The 14,174-nt window shown below is 43.0% G+C and overlaps 1 protein-coding gene across 1 annotated transcript in view; it reads left to right on the top strand.

Moving 5' to 3' along the window:
* Nucleotides 1-14,174, top strand: part of LOC127451453 (ubiquitin carboxyl-terminal hydrolase 31-like) — a 220,067-nt gene that overhangs the window by 48,920 nt on the left and 156,973 nt on the right. The gene's annotated exons all lie outside the window — the stretch shown is intronic.

Raw genomic sequence — 14,174 nt, 5'->3', positions numbered from 1 at the left:
ATGGATAATTTCCTTTTTATTGCTTTTTTGCACACTTGTGAAACTTTTATTTTCTTAAATATTGTAATGTCAGAGTGTAAATGATTAGCTCAACAGCTTTAAACATGATTCAAGTGTTCCAAAATTTGTGATTGGAATTTGAATTTTCATGCTATTTTCTTTTTATATATTACTTTTTTTCTTTCTTTCTTTTTTAAAAATAATATTATGATTATTTAAAATCATAATCTGTCTAAACACATTTATTTTTATAGTTCCACCATATTTTGGTTTTTCACATTTTGCTGACGTGATGTGGCCTGGTCATGCTTTCACATTTAGTATGCAGGGAGATTCATATCTCTCCTACAACATTAGCATTAATTCAGTGCACACAGTTCCCTGCATCGCCTGCAGTGCTGACACACTAAGCATTATGTTCACTACATCTTTCACGTCATTCCATGTCTTAAGTTTGGAAGTTGTTTTGGACCATTACACATATACCGATCAGCCACAACATTAAAACCACCTGCCTAATACCTCTCATGCCACCAAAACAGCACCAACCCACATCTCAGAATAGCATTCTGAGATGCTATTCTGCTCACCACAATTGTACAGAGTGGTTATCTGAGTTACCGTAGACTTTGTCAGTTCGAACCATTCTGGCCAATTTCTGTTGAACTTTCTCATCAACAAGGCATTTCTGTCTACAGAACTGCCACTCACTGGATGTTTTTTGTTTTTGGTTCCATTTGGAGTAAATTCTAGAGACTGTTGTGCTTGAAAATCCCAGGAGATCAGCAGTTACAGAAATACTCAAACCAGCCCATCTGGCACCAATCGTGTTGTAGCAGTGCAGTGTATAAAATCAGGCAAATACGGGTCAGGAGCTTCAGTTAATGTTAACATCAACCATCAGAATGTGGAAAAAAATGTGATCTCAGTGATTTGGAGCATGGCATGATTGTTGGTGCCAGATGGGCTGGTTTGAGTATTTCTGTAACTGTTCATCTCCTGGGATTTTCACACACAACAGTCTCCAGAATTTACTCTGAATGGTGTCAAAAACAAAAAACATACAGTGATACAGTTCTGTGGACGGAAATGCCTTGCTGATGAGAGAGGTCAACAGAGAATGGCCAGACTGGTTCAAACTGACAAAGTCTATGGTAACTCAGATAACCGCTCTGTACAATTGTGGTGAGCAGAATAGCATCTAAGAATGCTATTCTGAGATGTGGGTTGGTGCTGTTTTGGTGGCATGAGGGGGACCTACATAATATTTGGCAGGTGGTTTTAATGTTGTGGCTAATTGGTGTATGGTGTGTGATCCATATGGTAGATTTGTACAGAGAACTCTGAGAAGTGCTATTACCATCTCTACTTAAATCTTATTGAATATGGGATGTTTTAAATGGCTCAAGTGCTAATATGACATGGTCTTATCGAGCTTTTGGATAGGACAAATTATTTTATCATTATAATAAAGCTGTATCAGTCTTATGGAATATGCATGCTCTTGGTTTACACACTGGACTTGAATGATTGATTTATTTCGGCCCAGAGCAGTTTTCATGTATTGTTCACAAACTGGTACCCACTTGGTGGGCTGATATCTGGGTTGTTATTTATAATCAACAGCCTAGGTTGACCAAAATAGGAAAATAATATTTGGTAAAAAAAAAAAAAAGAAAAAGAAAAAACATGTAAATGTTTGGTTGCATGAGACTGCGTCAAATGCTTTGTTAATTTATTTTTCTGTTTTGTTATATGTGTATGCACTTTTCATGATTTTTTTTCTTTTTTTTTTATTATTATTTAAAGAATGCATTTCTTTGAAGAATCATTTGTATTCATAACATTGTCTCCCCAATGTAAGTTGGAGGTTGAATAACAATTAAAAGATGGACCTGCATTGGAGGTCTAAACTCACATTTAGCCTTGAAATAATTGTTTTATTTATTTTTATCAACCTGGGTTTGAACGTTACATTGCTCTTTTCAGTGATGCCAAGCTGTATTATTCAAAGTTGACCACTAGATGGGGCTTTTCTCCTTGCTTTTAAAATATGCTGTGAAATATTAAGTTTCCTAATATGGCAAAACTGGCAATTCTAGACCCTGTTCAGGGGTGCTTTAGCCCCCCTTGTCTTTCATTTCAGCTCCCCTAACCAAACAATCTGAGTCTTAACTCCTTAAAAATATTTTTTTCCCCCCACTGTTTCCATACTGATTTTATTACAAAATTTAACTTTGATTTTCAGGCCTGGAAATATCTTGGAAATTATTTCAATCATGGAAAAGTCAGGGTAATGTTTTTATCGTATAATTTTAGTTACACTCCGCTCTAAAATATTTCATCAGCTAGAAATTGCTCCAGTGTCTGCACTGACATTGGTAGTTGCCACTTTGCGTCAATGCTCTTTTGCATAAAGTTGAATTTTGCTCCCTTTTTTTATCACCAATGGTTGCTTTCACTCATGTTAATGTTATGTAAAGGTTAGGAACAAATGTTATTAAAAATGTTAATAGAACATTGACATTATTAGAATTTAATAAAAGTTCTCACTGTGTTAGGAGTAAATGTTTTTCATTTGTCCTTTAAACAAAATTGAGAAAGTTGCCCATTTTCACATTTCCACAACTGCAATGTAATGTTTGGAAAATGTTTTAAGAACATAAATTTGTCAGCTGGGACAGGGTTGAGTCCCCCTAACACAGGTGTCCTAAGCAGGTGCAATGTGACAAAATTACAACTAAAAATATTTAATGTTTGATATACAATTCAATGGAACGTGAATTTGGACCAATAGGATTTCTCATTCTCATTACCAGTTTCTAATGTTGGTTTGCTGAATGTGTTAGCATCACATTGAATTAATGTATTCTAAATCTAGACATAAATAGATTATATACAGTGTCAGATCTAATGTTTATGCTTTTTTGCAGGGCAGGTGCATGTTCAAATTTGTAATCTCAGGCTCTCAAAAAAGTCTGTGTCCTGCATGATTGCTTGAATAGCGGCCAAAATGTTTTCGCACTGCAGAGAAAGGGAGGCTGTTATGTTATTTCAGGCCTCAATATACACCTCAAACTGAACAAACACTGTTGAGGGCTTATCCCACCCTCAGCATCCCAAACCACAAGGGATGCCTAGAATATTTATTATTTGCTTTCAGCTTAACTTCGCTCACTTTTCACATTGATCAGCAGAGGTGAAAGCTGTCTCTAAGCAAACTGCATCGCCAAATGGTTCAGAAGCAGACCTAATACATTACCATGAGCTGCATTTCAAACGGACCTCTTTCTTTCTATATGCCTTTTTTAAATACAGCCTCATCAGAATCTCTTTTTTCTTCTTCGCTACATTACAGATTCTGGCAGTTTGTGTTAGTGAACAGGCGGGTTCTTCTGAGTGTTGTTATCATTAGCAGCTATAGAGGACTAGTGTCCTGGCATGGGTGTTCATTGTAAATGCATTGCTGAATATTTAACATCTGTGATATTAATTTACACGGTCTAGTAAGAGGCTCATGTAAAGTGCTCTTTACACACTTATATCCTTAAATGATTTACAGATTGGAGGAAACTCCATGGTAATTTTTTTTTCTTTGTGGCATTTTTTTATTTATTTGACAATATTCAATATCTTGATTTCCCTATCTGTCACTCACTCGACGTTGGTGTCGATGTAGTGACACTAGGGGTCACTCTTGGGAGCCCGAGACACCTCTGGTCTTTGATAAAAGGCCAATGAAAATTGGCGAGTGGTATTTGCATGCCACTCCCCCGAACATACGGGTATAAAAGGAGCTGGTATGCAACCACTCATTCAGATTTTCTCTTCGGAGCCGAACGGTCATGCTCATTGAGCTGAATACTACTGTTCATTCACCTGCTGGATCTGACGGTGCATTTCAGCGGCTTCTCCCTCCTCTGCACTGGTGCACTGCAGAGAACGCCCCTGGGCGCTTCGGCAGAAAAACTAGAGAGTATATTTTCTGAAAGAGCATTTTTCCCCTCTAAAAGAGTATATATTTCTCTAAAAGAGCGCACACACGGAACGTCTTTTTAAAGACGCGTCTTTTTAAAGATGCTTTTCCGATTGTGTGTTATTCCTGGTTGTGCTCGTTATCTCTCGCCTTCTAACGGTCACGATCACTGTCTTTCGTGTCTGGGCACTGCTCACGTGGAGACAGCGTTCATGGATGGTCACATTCTCATTGCGAGAATGTGTCCATGGCAACGTTGCGGTCGCGGCTCGCCTTCGTAAGGAAGCGAGCCACCCCAGAGGCTCCCGCCTCGGTCCTTTTACCCACGGGTTTGAGGCCAGCGCGGCTAGCACTGGGGGCGATTTGGGGACCCCAATGGGACCGCCTCCGCCGGGTATCCCCCGCGGACCTCCCATTCCCCAGCACGCTCGTCTGCCCCGATCGGGCTTCCGGGTGAGTCCGCCGGCTCGTCTCACGGCGAGTTCGACCTCTTATTCGGAGCCCGCGAAAGTGATGAGCTCTCGAGCGCAGCATCGGAGAGCGGGCTCGTCCAGTCGGAAGCCTCGGCTGGGCTCCTCCCTTCGGGGTCGATCGCCCAGTCACAGGCTGACGCGGAGATGACGACATGCTTTCCGGACAGCCGCGAGCGTCGGTTAGAGTGGATTTCACCGCTCTTCCCTGAACCCTCGCGGCTCTGTGATTGGTTCCTGGGCTCGCAGCGCCGCTCAAAGCCACGCCCCGCCCCGTTCCTTTCTTCCCGGAAGTGCATGAAGAGCTGACAAGGTCGCGGGAGGCACCTTTTACTGCCCGGTCCCGATCTTTTCAGCTTCCCCGCTCTCACTACCCTCGATGGTGGGGCGGCCAAGGGTTATTCGGCAATCCCCCGGTGGATAAAGGCGCTCGCGGTGCACCTATGCCCGCAGAGCGCCGCCACCTGGCGTGGGTGCCCAAAGCCCCCGTCCAAGGCCTGTAGGTTTACGTCATCTCTAACGGTCAAAGCCTACGGCGCCCTGCACGCCATGGCTCTCCTGCAAGTCCGCCAAGGCACTAAAGGAACTGCACGAGGGTAGTTCCGCCCCGGGATTGGTGCAGGAACTGCGCTCGGCGACCGACCTCGCTCTCCGAGCGACGGAGGTCTTCGAAGCGCCCCTGAGACGGGCGACCCAGGGACAACGAAACCCGCTGCTCTGGAGCTGGTAAGCAGATCTTCTTTTTGTTACCTTTTGCATTTAATTGCGCTGCATGCCCAAGTGGCTGCAGTACTCAGGAGCTCCGCAAGAGTGGTTTCCTTGTTCCCTGGGTCACATATTCGGTGTGTACGGCTGGCATCACGACCACCGTCCACCACTCCATTTGGCAGGTTGGCGCTCCAGCGGCGGTCTCCCGCCCTGAGCGCCCAGCTGTGGCACAAATCCGCCCCCGATGTGACAGTCTCCACGGGTCATGAGGACAGGCCTCTTCCTCCCCCGTCCCAGGCTGTTCCGGGGGTGGTCACAAGGAGCCAGGTAAGTGCTTCGATGTCCTCGGACTCAGCACGGCCACGATGTGGTGTGGCACCTCAAGCTCCGCCCCGCCGCGAGGCCCCACCCGCCGGTACATCCGATGACGTTGTCCCTTTGGTCCCCCTTGCGCGGAACTCGGATGCATGGCTTGCGCTTTCCAGTCCGTCGCGAGGGCTGGTCCGGACCGTCCGACTCGGCTGCACGATTCACTTCGCTGGGCATCCGCCCAGGTCCAGCGGTGTCCACTTCACCTTGGTGAAAGATGGAAACGCTGCTACCTTGCGCGGAGATCGCTACCCTCCTACAGAAGGACGCGATAGAACCTGTCCCTCCAGCCGAGATGAAGAAGGGGTTTTACAGCCCCTACTTCATTGTACTGAAAAAAGGCGGTGGGTTGCGGCCAATCTTGGACCTGCGAGTACTGAACCGGGCCTTACACAGACTCCCGTTCAAGATGCTGACGCAAAGACGCATTCTAGCGAGCGTCCGGCATCAAGAATGGTTCGCGGCGGTAGACCCGAAGGATGCGTACTTTCACGTCTCGATCCTTCCTCGACACAGACCCTTCCTGCGGTTTGCGTTCGAGGGTCAGGCGTATCGGTACAAGTCCTCCCTTTCGGCCTGTCCCTGTCTCCTCGCATCTTTACGAAGATCGCAGAGGCTGCCCTTGCCCCGTTAAGGGAGGTGGGCATTCGCATTCTCAACTATCTCGACGACTGGCTAATCCTAGCTCACTCTCGAGACGGGTTATGCGCACACAGGGACCTGGTGCTCTCACACCTCAGCCGACTAGGGCTTCGGGTCAGCTGGGAAAAGAGCAAGCTCCTCCCGGTTCAGAGCATCTCTTTTCTCGGTTTGGAGTTGGACTCAGTCTCCTTGACGGCGCACCTTACGAACGAGCGCGCCCAGTCGGTGCTGGCCTGTTTGAAGGCGTTCAAACAGAAAACAGCGGTTCCACTGAAACATTTTCAGAGGCTCCTGGGGCATATGGCATCCTCGGCGGTGGCCACCCCGCTCGGGTTGATGCATATGAGGCCGCTTCAGCACTGGCTCCAGACTCGAGTCCCGAGACGGGCATGGCGCCACGGGACACACCGCGTGGCCATTACGTCGGTCTGTCACCGTCTTTTCAGCCCTTGGACCGACCTCTCGTTTCCACGAGCAGGTGTTCCACTAGAACTGGTCTCCAGGCACGTCGTGGTCACGACAGACGCCTCCAAAATGGGCTGGGGCGCTGTTGGCAACGGGCACGCAGCCGCCGGCCTCTAGACGGGTCCGCAGCTGCGTTGGCACATCAACTGCCTCGAGTTACTGGCAATTCTGCTCGCCCTGCGGAGGTTCCGGCCGTTGATCCAGGGCAAGCACGTGCTAGTTCGGACAGACAGCACGGCAGCGGTAGCATATGTCAACCGCCAAGGCGGTCTGCGCTCCCGCTGTATGTCATAACTCGCCCGCCGTCTCCTCCAACGGAGTTAGCAGCACCAAGTCGCTGCAAGCCACTCACATCCCGGGCAACCTCAACACTTCGGCGGACGCGCCGTAACAACAGGTTACCCTCAAGGGAGAGTGGAGACTCCACCTTCAGGTGGCCCAGCTGATTTGGAGTCGATTCAGTCAGGCACAGGTGCACCTGTTCGCCTCCCAAGAATCCTCCCACTGCCCGCTCTGGTACGCCCTCACCGAGGCCTTCCTCGGCATAGACGCGCTGGCACACAGCTGGTCCCCTGGCATTCGCAAATATGCGTTTTCCCCAGTGAGCCTGCTTGCACAGACCCTGTGCAAGGTCAGGGAGGACGAGGAGAAGGTCGTCCTGGTAAGCACCCTACTGGCCCGCCCAGACGTGGTGCTCGGACCTCACGCTCCTCGTGACAGCTCCCCCCGGGCAAATTCCCCTGAGAAAGGCCCTTCTTTCTCAGGGAAGGGGCACCATCCGGCACCCGCGCCCAGACCTCTGGAATCTCCATGTCTGGCCCCTGGATGGGACGCGGAAGACCTAAGCTGTCTCCCACCTGCGGTGGTAGACACGTTCACTCAGGCTAGGGCTCCCTCTACGAGGCACCTGTATGCCTTTAAGTGGTGTCTGTTCGCTAAGTGGTGTTCTTCCCATCAGGAAGACCCCCAGAGGTGCGCAGTCAGATCAGTGCTTTCCTTCCTGCAAGAGAAAAAAGAAAGTCATACACGTCTGGGGTGGCATGAGGGTAAGTAAATAATGAGAATTAAAATTTTTGGGTGAATGATCCCTTTAAGGGCTCTTGTCAGATCTGGAAGAATTTGTCAATAAGAAGAGAGGTTTGGAAACATTTCTAGTAAAACGTGAAAATATCCCACAAGGACATGATATATAATGCTGAAATATAAACCAAAGCAATATCATGCTTTATTATTGCCTACTTTCACTATTTCATAGCTTTTAAAGTCCTGCGTGGATTCTTATTTCAGTGTAGTTACAGTTTTCAGAGTCGAAAGAATTTAGATCATTAGTTCTGTACAGCAGTACCTCCGCTCTCTAAATGCATATACACAGCCTGTGTAGGGCACCAACCACGGTCATGGAACACTCGCTGTGTCTGAAACCACCCCCTATCCACTATATAGTGCACTATTTCGAGTGTCCGCCATTTTGTAGGATTGTCTGAATTCTGAGTGAGTCACTCATTCCCTAATTTTGTTAACTCATTATTACCCACAATGCACTCTAATTTCGAGTGTACATTTGATGTACACTCGACGACGGTTAATTGCCCACAATCCACCACGGGGAAGACGTACGAGCTGGGAGTTTACTGCTTCCTTCACTCCTGCAATGTTTTATTTCATGCTGAATGTATTAAATTACTTTTTGACAAATAATATCTTGATTAAACTAAACTAACATAATAACATATAGAGAGACAAAACATACAGATACATTTTTAAATGTACTCTTTATTTGATCAAACATGTTTACTCTTTATATTAACACAGTATATATTAAAAATGACAATCAGAATGAAGATTTATTGTATTAATATATTATTTAATAAGAATAACAAGTAAGGCCCAAGTATTTTAAAAGTTCATATGTCCGAATTCACTCACTCATTTCGTTCACTCACTGCTGAGATATAGTGCACTAACTGCCATTCACTATATAAGAAATTGTGAACGAGTGAACAATTTTGGACACAGCCACTCTCTTCACCATACGATCGCCTGCGCGCCTTTGCGCGACTCGCTGTGCATGCAGAAATGCTGTCTGTTCGCGCTCCAGTTGTCGATCACGCGAACAGCAGAGCCAAGGCATTTATTTACACTTAACTTGGATGTTTACATGGATTTATACAGTTAATCTGCCTGAAGTGGCTGCAATAGTTTCCAGTATCCCCGCGAGGGCGCGGGGTAAATGCGTAAATACTGCTAATGACATGCGAGACAAAGTGCACTGATATATTGCTGCACTGATTTAAAAATGTACACTTAAAAACTGATGTCACAAGAGCCCAGTTACATTATTACCTTGAAAATGACCATCTCATTTCACAGTAAAGCCCGTGTTAGGATTAGAGCCAAAATTTACCGCAGGGTGCTGTCTTAAATTGGAGCTGTGAATTTAATCTTGAAATATCTGCTTGTCTTGGTGTTAAATTAAGGCATTGCATGCCGAAATTATTCTTTTTTTTTTCACTGTGCAGAGCGAAGAAAGTTTCACTTTGAAGAGTTTGATGCTGCAGCAGTGACTGAGTGACAGTCTGTGACAGCGGCTCAGTGCACGCAGCTGTGTGAACTTCCGCTGTCGTAAAAGTCCCATTCAGTAATCTCTCAATGAATTACACATTAATTAAAATTAAATCCAGTAATGTAACGACAGGAACACCGCTCATTGTAAAGAAGTAAAAGTAAAAAAAAAAAAATCATTAGAAATGTACTTGAGTGAGAGTGAGAAATACCCATGTTTAAACCTACTCTAAAAGTATTTTTTCCCCAAAAAAGTTACTTAAGTAAATGTAATGGCGTAAATGTAGTGAAATAAAATAAAAATTTTCACTTTTGATTTTGGAGTAAAACTACAGGTCAAACAACAACAACAACAACAAAACCTTAGAAAGGGGGCAGCATCATTATTTTATTTTACAAAGAGTTTGGTAGGTCTATTACTAAAATCCTTTGATTTTGGCACCCCTTGTTGCATTATATGCCAATGCTGTGAGTCCAAAAATAGATCAAAACACTCTTTTTGTGTTGTTTTTCCAAATTTGTAGTGCCTATAACTCTATAAGTATTAAATATATCTTAATATCCTTTAGATTCTGGTTCTGAACAAACTTTCCTTTTGTCTCTTAGTTTTTAAGGCCCTATTTGGTTAAATCTCAGAAATATAGGGCTGTCAATGTGGCTCCACCTGAAATGATTAAATTTTGCCCATTTTGAATGGTCAAAAACCAAATGTGAGCCACATGATATGAATTAAATGTTTCATGTCCAACAAAACAAAGGTCTGAGGTACTGGCATTCATTATTATTTATGGTAAATTTAATCAGTAAAAAACAAAAAAAACAAAAACAAAACCTAAATAAACATTTATTTTTAGTTGATTTGACATGGAATGATCAAATTGAATCTGTATTTGGAACTGACTCATACAGTTTGGAAGTACCGACTCGTACAAATGAATCAGACTTCTCAAATCTATCAGCATTTCTGCTACTGAGGTCTAAATCAGAGATGGTATTAAAATATGTCAGTGTGTCCATTCACTGAGCATCCCATTTGGCCATCGATGATTGCAGACTTCAATCTTCTCTCTTCTCAACTTTTTATAACCCTGTCTCACCACACTGACTGCCTCTGGCATATATCTGCTCTATCTGCAGTCTGATCAATGTTATAAATCCTGAATTCAGGCCAGATGAAGACTACATTCCTGCCCATTCAGTCTGATTGTATTAGCTAATTATGACAGTTAGTAGTGGGGACTCTGACTCATTCACAGGCCATAAGAGCTCAGCCCACGAGGTGATATCATCTGTCACTTCCCATCCACTTCCCTGTAGTATCCCAATCCTGTCTGTGGCATCAGTCTGCATCCCACAAGCCCTGTGATCAGTAAGTCTTAATTCTGCCTTGTAAGCCCCACATTTCGCTTTCTTTCTTGTTTTGTGAGCTTAGGGTTTAAAATGGTGGTAAAATTGCACACTTAACATGATCAGGATATATTCTGGAGCCAGATGTGAGAAAGAAGGAACAAAACTTTGAAAAAACTCCTAAAAAGCTTCCACCTGTTTCACATCCAGATTCTGTGAAGGCAGTGAAAATAAACAAGGCCATTAAATTATGCTTATTTTCCTTTGAAATGCTAATTTTTTACCTCTAGTCAAGGGCAGACGGATGTAGAAACAATGACAAAATGTGTTGAATACCGATCAACGGAGGCCTCCTTTGTGTGCATGTTGAACTCTAGCAGGGGTTGCGCTAGGAAAGATAATGCATTGTTCTCATTAGAGGGGCAGGAAAAAGAGACTCTTTCAAGACCACCAAGAATAATAGCTTTATAATTAAAATGAAAAACCTTGGAACCTTGTTCACACTGCTTTTTTTCCATACAATGAAAGTGAATTGGAACAGATGTTGTTGAGCTTCAAAAATGACTAAAAAGCACTGTAAAAATACAGAAATTGAAATTGTTATTAAATTTCCCGTTGTAACTCTCATATCTCATTCACAGTTCCGCATATTCAAAATTAGTGCATCGCAATTACTATAGTAACAATAAACACAAGAATGTGACATTATCTATGTAGACATTTGCTAGCAGTCTGCTAGAGTCTTTGCCAGCATACTTGAAAATGTGTGAATGAGATTTGAGATATTTCCAGCATATAATGATTTAAAGAGATGGTTCAACCAAAAAAATACAAATAAAAATGCTGTTATCATTTGCTAACCCATTATATCCTTCCAAACCCGTAATACTTTCTTTCTAGGGATTTGCATAATAACTGTTTGTAATATTTGGGTAATTGCGAGGGTTCATGAATGGTTATTTGTCGAGAGTCGGGACATGGGAATAAAGAAGGTTTATTGCAATGGATATGTGTCAAACACTTCTTAAAATATCAAGAAATAAAGTGCACAGTAAGCTATGAGCCTAAATAGGCTAATCACTCGCATTAAAGTCAAATAAAAATGATCAAACTGTCACTGCTTGCAACATAGTATTCTTAACCAGAGGGGAAGTGGCTCCCCCAGCTAAGCCTGGTTTTCCCGAGGTTCACTTCCGTGAGGCAGCGAACACTAGTATTGTCATGTGCTATACTTATGTGGTTTATTAGCCTCTTCTGGATGCTTTGATTTTTAAATGGTATACTTGTCGAATTATTGTACATAACTATGCACATATGAGCAAAAGGGAAAAATACATTGGCTTACCATTTATAAAGCACTGAAACTTTGCCAGGTGTAAAACAATCTGGAATCATGTGTAACAGTGTAACAGTCACAAGTCCTCTTTGCAACCTAAATTTTTTAAGAACGTCAAGTCTCAGTGACATCTGCACTAAAAAAGCTAGAAGCAACTCAATGAATGAAACAGAATGCAGGTTTCTCAAGACATTTATAAAAATGTTAGTTCTTTTAAACTGGACACAGTGTCTAAAAAATACAATGTTCCAGCGCGAGACGCTATATGAACAACGAGATGTGCCGCAACAATCAAAGATGCCTGTCCTGCGTGTTTACATACAAAAGCATTTAAAAAAGCAGATACAGGAGGAAAAAAAAGTGTGAAAAGCCCCTAACTCACCCTTTACCTGCGCTTGTGCTGTTTAGTGCTAAAAACAACCACTGTGAACAAACTTCATGCACTTAATATTTTCACTGAAAAATAACAAACTTTGGGTTGTTTCTCACAATCACATGACTTTAAGTCTTGAAATATGATGCACAAGTCGCATGGATTACTTTTATGATACTTTTGTGTCCTTTTTGAAGCTTAAAAAATTTATCACTATCCACTATCATTGTATTGAAAAGATGGACCATGTTATTGGTTCAAGTTCACTCTTTTGAGTTCCGCATAAGAAAACAGCCTGATCTTATGGAAATAATGTAACTATTGCAAAATTTTTGCTAAATTATATTACATGGTTCATTAAGTATCACTGCAGTTTCGAGGTGAAATGTTCACTAAGAGGTGCTGAAAGCAAGTTACATGTTCTACCAAAAGAAAATGTTTTTTTTTTCTCCCCATTTCTCCCCAACTCCCAGTGCACTCTAGGTCCTCGTGGTGGCGTAGTGACTATGACAGAGGACGAATCTCAGTTGCCTCTGCATCTGAGACCGTCAATCCGCACATTTTATCACGTGGCTTGTTGAGTGCATTACCGTGGAGACATAGGGTGTATGGAGACTTCACGCTATTCTCCGCGGCTTCCACGAACAACAAACCACACACCCCACCGAGAGCGAGAAACACATTATAGTGACCACGAAGAGGTTACCCCATGTGACTCTACCCTCGCTAGCAACCGGGCCAATTTGGTTGCTTAGGAGACCTGGCTGGAGTCACTCGGCACACCCTGGATTCGAACTCGCAACTCCAGGAGTGGTAGTCAGCGTCAATAATCGCTGAGCTACCCAGGCCCCCCAAAAGAAAAGATTTTTAAGGTTAATGCTCTATAGAGGTTGAAATAAACAAAAATGACCTACCTCCCTAACATATACCTTTAACCAAAACCTAACCAATAGTGTCATAAAAAGCAAATTTGAGATGAATGTTAATGACCCAGTAATTATTATTGGTAATTTCTTTCTCTTAGTTGTTGTATATTTTTATTTTGAACGATTTTGCATGTTCTTTGCCTGTTCTGTGTTGAGAAAGAGACAGAAGTAGTGTAAGGACTTTTTTTCCCCAAAAGGCATGCTACCTATTTCATCAGACATCTGAGCAAGTAAAGTCATTGCACGGAAGGGAAGCAAAGGATAAGGATGCCGTGAACACACCGCAAATGTTGCTCAAAATATTTGCTACATAAGAAGGTTTTCCACAAAGGTGAATCATTGTTTAGTTCCTGGTTTCAGTGGAGAACAAGGTATGTTTTTAAGTTAAGTGTATCTACATATTTGTAACATTGGAATATTTGAGTGTGTTGAATATGCTGACTCATTTCACGTGGTTATCATTAGACTGTCTTTGTCGCCACCTTGTGAACTACTGTATTCAATGAACATTACATTGCATTACAGTGAAACTGTTTTGTGCTAAAATGTAATTAAGTTTTTTTTTTGTTGTTGTTGTTTTTTTACACATTAATTTGTACACATTGTATTTTATTTCATTATTTGTTGTATGTTTTTTTTGTGTCATACAGCTCTTATGGTGATACATGAACAGTGATTTGAAAACGGTGATCTGTGAATAATAAAGGATTTGTGAATCCTCTTTTATCATCAGTAAAACAGTTGACCATCAGTAAACTAGAGAGCTACAGTAAGATCCTCTCAAGTCTGTGAAGCTGCTTCAAGGGTTGGTGTCTCCGGTGAAGGAAACTCAAGGACAAACTTCATCTCACACTGATGACATCGACTTCTTCAAGGGCAGTGCAGCCATCTCCTTTATGGATCAAGGTTAAAGGAAGATATCCATAGGATGGTCCTGTGAATATAAAGGCAGCAGCTGGATAGACTTGATGGACTGGTAAAAAAAAAAAAAAAGGGGTAT

Source organism: Myxocyprinus asiaticus, chromosome 14, assembly GCF_019703515.2.
Source record: "Myxocyprinus asiaticus isolate MX2 ecotype Aquarium Trade chromosome 14, UBuf_Myxa_2, whole genome shotgun sequence".
In the NCBI taxonomy this organism is placed as follows: Eukaryota; Metazoa; Chordata; class Actinopteri; order Cypriniformes; family Catostomidae; genus Myxocyprinus; species Myxocyprinus asiaticus.
Note: the sequence above shows the minus strand (reverse complement) of the source record. Positions and strands in the feature narration are given on the sequence as shown.